We start from the raw sequence: 7,642 nt of genomic DNA on the forward strand, positions 1-7,642 counted from the left end.
TGTTCAGGACATGTGTGAACAGGATGGAGAATCTCAGGGTTCTAGCATGGCTCAGAATTCTCTTTTGTCTGCAAATAAGCAAATTTTTAGTTTTTATAATTGCCTCTGTTAGCTTTCTATTACAGCAACAAGATAACCACGACAACGAACTTTATTGCTTATTAAAAATATACTTATTTTTCATCTATCTGGATGTTTTGCCTGCATGTGCGTTCGTGCACCACCTGCATGCACCGTGTCTGCAGAGCCTGGAACTGGAGTTATGGGCAGTTGCAAGCTACCCTGCGACTGCTGGGAATAGGACTTCTGTCCCCTTGGAGAAGCAGCCCGTGCTCTTAAGTGCTGAGCCATCTCCCCGGCCCACTGTAAACTTGAGAGGGGAGTAACGCTCTTTCTCTTAGGCTTTAGACCACAGTCATAGGTCTGATTGCCCTTGAGCCTGTGACAAGGCCCTACGTCATAGCTGTAGCACACTGTGCCTGAAGCTGCTTGCCTCAGGCACGCAGGAAGCAAAATAAAGAGAAGACACCAGTGTCCCACAGACCCCTTCAAGGCTGTGCCCCCCAGGGATCTAAAACCTCTTTCTAGATCCTGCATCCTAAAAACTCCACTACCTTCCAATAGCACCTCCAGGGCCAAGCCTTTAACCCTGGGCTTTTTTAGTGTACTCGTTCAAACCATAGTGCCTTCTTATATAAAAATCAAAACAAATGTCTATAAAACGTCATTTCCAAGAAAGCAATACTAACTTCAGTTCCTCACATTTTTTTCAAATTAGATTATTTAACAGCTATTGATTATCTACACATACCTTTATTAATCCTTATTGTCAAGTGATTTTTTTTTAAAGTCAGATTAATAATCCTAAGGAGAAAATGCAATCGTAAATTGGATCATTATATACAAAGTTACTAGGTCACTTCATACCGCTCCATAGCACCCAGCTGAGAACCTACAGCCTGGCACTGGCCACCAGAGTAGCGCTGTGCAAAGTACTTAGAAAACCTCTTTGTACCGCTACTGTAATTTTATATGAAAGTATGTGTGTTTTTCAACAAAGCACTTATACATTAGTCTCTGTTTAGTTATATTGAAAGGGAGCATTACTTTCCTGTATACTTGACAATCAATCACTTATTGGTTCATTTCATCTCCACTAACACATCGGTCATTCACCATTTAAATACCTGACTTCGTTAGAAACCGTTTGAACACTTTTTCTTCTTGCCATAAAAATACAGTAATGTGCCCTAAAAAAACAAAAAACAAAAAACAAAACAAAAAAAAAAACAAAACAAAAAAACCCACTATGACCAAGCATCCTGGTCCCTACTCTCCTAACGCTTCTGAGTCAGATGTTTACAGCAAGTCAGCAGGCTGAAGCCGAGAAGCCAGTCTTCTACTTGAAAGTGCTACACTCTGGAGTCTGTTTTCTATGCCCTTCCTCACGGCCTAACTTACGTACAGCTGAAACTACCAACTCCAAACTATTACACAGTACTCATTCCTCTCTGTTCTGTTAGTTTAAGTAAACACAACTTACATCTAACATAGTCAGAAAAATACTTAAGCCTCAAGGTCCCCAATGATTTGGAGTACTGAACAAGCTCCACCCTGACACTTCTGACAGAAGTAACGCTTTACTCAGAGAGAGGTCTCTGTGAGCTGCTGTGAGAACCTATGCACACACAACACTGATAGCCAATCACTGTTCACGTGGTTTACACTTCAGGCGGTCCTTTGCCATCAGTCAGCTTTAACTAGGCAGAGTCCAGCAGGAAAGTGCACGGTACCCAGATCCACCACCTTTAGGTTGCTACTCTTTTCTCTTCTTTACTGAAAGCTTACACTGAGCCAGCAACCCATGACAGGCCAGCAACATGAACCCTTTTTTTTTTTTATTTTATTGTATGAGTACACTGTAGCTGCCTTCAGACACACCAGAAGAGGGCATCAGATCTCATTACAGATGGTTGTGAACCACCATGTGGTTGCTGGGATTTGAACTCAGGACCTCTGGAAGAGCAGTCGGTACTCTTAACCACTGAGCCATCTCTCCAGCCCCAACATGAACACTTTTATTGTGCTGTTCGTCAGGCTTCTTTTTCTGAGTCGGCGTCTTTTCTCTGGCCTCATCATGTACAGAAGGGTTCCATGGAGAAAAGCTAATAGCATAGGGGTCTTCTATCTTCGGCTGGTCAAACAGTCGAGCAGGGCAGACTTTAACACTGTCAACCGCCTTACTTTTAAAAAGCTGAATGTCTTTTTCATACAGTACTGCGGCTCCTGGGTTTAGGGGGCTTGTTGTGTCGATCTTGTAGAAGACTCTCCTTGCATACATTAACACCTGCCATATATGATTATGGTTCTGCCTCCACTTTGCTCTTTTCACATCCAGCTCACTCGAGGTGGGATCAACTAGCGGGTGAAAGACGGGAATATCAAACAGCAAGCGTGGACAGTCGCCGTCTGGGTAGTTATCAGGGATATACACCGTAAACCTGAACACGCCATCCTGATACAGCCCATGCTGTATGAATATTACTCCAAACCACACTAATGCAGAGCGATAAGATGGCTGTACGTAGACTCCTGGCAGCTTCTGCTTCGCTACCAATGTGAATTCTGCAAGAAGCGAACATTCCAAGTAGAAGGGTCCGTAAGAGGCATGAGTGCCATTTGTTGACTACGCTGCTGGGGCAGGCGATGTAGGCTTCGATATGGGCAGAGCATTTTTGGGGATAGAAGGAGGCTGCTTTTTAGGTGCACTTCGTGGAGGACTGGTTTTCACATCCCCTGCTAATGTCTTCTCTTCACTCAGCTCGTTTGCTCAAAGAGCCCGCGGACATGCTCCACAACGGGTTCATAACGCGTACTCCAAACAAGGAACTTCAGGGCTGTGTCATCAAACTCTTCTGTCCTCAGCATTCCCGCTGCCTGAATCAGGAAAGGAGGGTAGAGTCCTGTCCCTCCTACTGCAAGAAACTGCTGGACGCCCTCGGTGCAGAGCTCTGGCGGCCAAGCACCAGCCGGGACCAACAGCATCTCGGGCTAGGGCCATGGTGCAGCCCGGCCCCTGCCGCTCCTCTCCCTCACAGCCCCGCCCCGCCCTAGTTCCTCACATTTTGATGAAAGCATCTACACTCTGGTCAAGGGACAACACAGAAGTGTCACTTTGAAATAAAGCATTAGTAAGTCAGCATTTGCAATTGTTCAGAAGAAACAGAAATGAATGTAAGTTCCCTCAAGTAATCATAAAGGTTTTCCCAGTACCAGACAATTCTACTTACTCCCTACTTTTTTATTTCAATTTTAAGCCATCTGGGGGAGTTCTAAATTCTGATAGCATAATAATTCTCCCCTTCCCTCTTCCTTCCTCCCCTTCTTCCTTCTCCTCCTTGTCTTCTTCTGCAGGCAAGGATTTACAGGTATGGAATCTTATACGGCTTTATTCCCCCCCCCCCCTTTTTAAACCTCTGTATTCCTGTATACATGTATATGCAGGTACACAGAGATGTGCGTACACAGAGGCCAGAAAAAGGTGTTAGATCCCTCAGAGATGGAATTACAAGACTTTAGGGGACACCTGGTTTGTTATGTGGGTGCTGGCTTCCAAACTCTGGTCCTCCTGTTTGAGGAATGAGCGCTCTTAACTGCATCTAAGCCCTCTTTCCAGGCCCCTTCTAAATCTTACTCACGGCACAATTCTATTTTTTCTTTAGTTGCTCTTATTGAAGAAATCAGTTCATCTGTGAGGAGCTCGTGGGTTGCTTTCTCTTGTAGCTCAGCAGATTTTTATTTGTTCTTGTGGCTTCAGTCACCAGGTCTGTACTAGTGGTTTGAAGACCCCCATGTCTTTTGCCAAACTTTTCCTGAACGCTGAATGACCAGTTACCAGCTACATAAGAAGAACCTCGTGTGCCCTGTATTCATTTTCTTCTCATATCCTTCTCTAATCTTCAGTTTCCTACCTAATTTCCTACCTGTACCAACTGTCATCCATGACCCACCCCTGTTCATTTCTTCATCCAAATGCCAAGCCTTACACATTTTTCTAATTAAACAGATTTCAAGCCATTTCTCTCCATCATCACCACCATTAACAGAACAAGCTACTATAATGTCTCCCCTTAACCATAGCAAAAAAGTCCAAAAATCCCTTCCTTTCCTTCGGTCTGTCCTCAGAGATCCAGTAGCTAGAATGATTGTTCTAAACCACAACCTAAGCTCACCTTTCTCCTGTTAATGTTTAATGGTCAATGCCTTCAAGATTAAGTCCAAATTTCTCAACCTACAGACGTTCACAATCTGCTCTCTCTACCTGTTTCTACAGCTCCACCTCTTCCAGCGTCCCTTCCCCCAACGTGGCTGCAGCAACAATGAGTTTCTTTCTGTGTGTTCTGGTATTTCCTGGTCTTTGCATATACCAGACGCATTCACCATTTGGAACAAACCAAGTGTTCTCTGTATCACGAGATACTCCTTATCAGCTACCCAAAGTTTCAGATCTCAGTGCAAACCCCCACAGTTCTCCGGCATGGCCTTCCTTGCATCTGTCTACTCTAGACTGAGTAAGGTGTTGCCCTCTATTCCCACAGCACCCCATACTTATTCCTGTCAGAGTTTATTACTCGCTGGATTTTCATTTTCTCATTGTTTTTGCCACCCTTATTAGATTGCCAGTTCCCTCCTGACAAACACAGTGTCTTGTTTACTTTAACATCCCCGGTAAGGTGATAGCTTAAAGGTCTTGGAAAGGACCCAGTAGAGGCCTGGAACCCATAAGCTCTCATTTCCTATTGACTGAACTAATGAATGAAGTCACAGAAGTGGCAGTCTCCCTGGCTGCTAGAGCTGTTACAAATAAAGCTTGAGTTACTCTGCCTGGATTAACAAGTGAGCCTTCAGGCCTATGCCAGATTGGGGAAATCAGGACCTTGATTTTCATGGCCTAGACTGACCCCGTCCTACAGTCAGGTGTCTTGGCTTTAACAGTCAAAGGCCTGTGAGTTATAAAATACTTTAGTTTGTGATGTGATGTGTGTGTGTGTGTGTGTGTGTGTGTGCATGCGTGCAGTGTGTTTGTGTGTGTATGTGTATTTGTGTGTGTGTAGTGTTTGTGTATATGTGTGTAGTGTGTATGTATGTGGTGTGTTTGTGTGTATTGTGTAGTGTGTGTGTATGTGGTGTGTTTGTATATGTGTAGTATGTTTGTCTGTGTGTAGTGTCTTTGTGTGTATGTGTATGTGTGTGTAATGTGTGTGTATGTGGTGTGTTTGTATGTGTGTAGTATGTTTGTCTGTGTGTAGTGTCTTTGTGTGTATGTGTGTGTAGTATGTGTGTGTAGTGTGTGTTTATGTGTATGTGTGTAGTGTGTGTGTAGTATGTTTGTATGTATGTGGTGTGTTTGTGTGTGTGGTATGTGTGTGTGTAGTGTGTGTGTAGTATGTTTGTATGTATGTGGTGTGTTTGTGTGTGTGGTGTGTGTGTGTAGTGTGTGTATGTGGTGTGTTTGTATGTATGTGTGTTGTGTGTGTATGGTATGTATGTGTGTATGGTGTGTGGGGGGGGTATGTGTGTAGTGTGTGTGTATGTAGTGTGTGTTTGTGTGTATGTGGTGTGTTTGTGTGTATGGTGTGAGTATGTGTGTGTGTAGTGTGTGTATGTGGTGTGTTTGTATGTATGTGTGTGTATGGAATGTGTGTATGTGTGTATGGTGTGTGGGTGGGGTATGTGTGTATGTGTGTATGTGTGTGTGGTGTGTGTGTACCTTTAATGGCATTCTTTACCCCACTCACTTTGGTTTTTGAGACAGGGTCTCTCACTAGCCTAGAACTGGCCAAGTAGGCTGGGTTGGGTATCCAGTGAGCCAGGATCTGCCCATATCCACTGGGATCAGAAGTGTGTGCTGTGGCACCTGGTTGGTTTTATGTTCTGGGAGTGAACTTGGGTCCTGACGCTTGCAGAGGAAACACTACCAACTCAGCTTTACCACCCTTAATCCTTGGTTTTGACAGAAGCTATTTCATCCTCTCAATGAGTTCTAAACTAGGCAAAAATGAACCTTTTCTTTTTTTCTTTAAAAAGGGGATTGTTAACATTTAATGGCCTCTTCTCTCGCCTAATACCTTCACTCTGCCCCAAAGCTCTGCCGCTGAAGCATCTGTCTCTCACAATGACAACCTGCTTGGAGAGCTTCTCTTCCTCCCAGAACTTTGCAGAGCCTCAGAAGGAAAGGGTTTCTAGTACACCACAGGCATTGGTCGGAGTCCTCTAAAGGACAGAACTGACAGAATATCTGTTATATAACATAAAATGATTAGTATACAGGACACAGTCTGGGTAGTCCGGCAATGGCTGCTGCATGCTGGAAAGGCAGAGTATCTGGTAGTCATTCAATTCAGGAGGCTGGAGGTTGCAGTAGTTCCAATCTGGATGGTGCTGGAGTCCTGGAAGATGACTGCGGTGCTGCTGGTCTTCAGTCTACACTGGAATCCAAACTTTCCAGGAGCCAGATGGCCATGTTTCTGATTTGAACACAAGGAGAGCATTGATTGTCCCTACCATGGGGGTCAAGGCCAACAGACTCAAGAGGCCAAGGGAAGGGTGTGTCAGCCCTCTTCTTTGCTGGAGGTTTTAACATTAGACTCTAGCAAGTCAAAGATTATTGCTGGAGAATAATGCAGGGACAGAGGTTTGAACAACTGGATTGAAAACTTGGGAATATCTTATTGGAAGCATGCCAGGAGCAGAGTTAAACAAGAAACAATGTCTCGGCTAGTAGATGAGAACAATCCAAGACGCCAAAGACATCGACAAGATCGGAAACGGATAGGTGCTGAGACGTCAGAACGGGGAGATCCAGTGAGCATGGGGGCGGCTCTCTCCACAGATTCAGGGAAGTCCTCTTTGAAAAAGGGATGTCTGAGCTGAGACCTGACTGCTAAAAAGGAGGGAGGCGGATAAAGAGATGCAGGAAGGATAACAGTGTTGGAAGAAATAGCAAGTGCAAAGAATAAATTTGCACGTCCAAGAAACAGGGGAAAAGGAGCATTGGTGCTGGTGACAGCAGCTCTCAGGCTACCCACCGGCTTGGGCTTGACCACTGAGGAAGCACTGGAGGCTCTAGGCAAGTGATTGGTTTCTCTCCTAACTACCTTAAATGTGCACTAAAGAAGTGGAGGCTAAAGGGGGTGTGGGGGCAGGGAGCCAATTATTTTTAAACCTCTCCCACTTAATCTAAAACCATTTGTTTGTGCCCTGCCATATCTCAATGGTCAGGATGGATTGTTGACATATTAAAATGCATTTGTGGAGTCTGCCTCAGAAGAATGAATCCTCCCTGCACGCTTTGGCTTTTTTTTTTTTTTAAACTGTTCCTACCCAATGGGAGATTAGAAAGTAATTTTGTTTAAGAACTAAAATTAAAGCAATTACTAATTTTAACCTCTTCTCCTCCCAGGTGGTTATCGCAATTAAAATCAGAACCTATAACAGTCTCATCTGACAAGAGCACAAAGCTTTCAGATCCTTCGTTCTAGACCTTTGGGTGAAGGGATGAGATTTTGCCAATCTTCCTCTATTTTAATTGCAGCTTACATGGCCTTTCTAGAGAACCTGTGAGGTTTAAAGGTGAATTCAA

General features: G+C 44.3%; 1 pseudogene; it reads right to left on the reverse strand.

Annotated features, from left to right (window-relative positions):
- Positions 1–1,808: 1,808 nt before the first annotated feature.
- Positions 1,809–3,060, reverse strand: Aktip-ps2 (AKT interacting protein, pseudogene 2; annotated as a pseudogene).
- Positions 3,061–7,642: the final 4,582 nt, after the last annotated feature.

This window comes from Rattus norvegicus, chromosome 2 (genome assembly GCF_021556685.1).
Source record: "Rattus norvegicus strain SHRSP/BbbUtx chromosome 2, alternate assembly SHRSP_T2T, whole genome shotgun sequence".
NCBI lineage: Eukaryota > Metazoa > Chordata > Mammalia > Rodentia > Muridae > Rattus > Rattus norvegicus.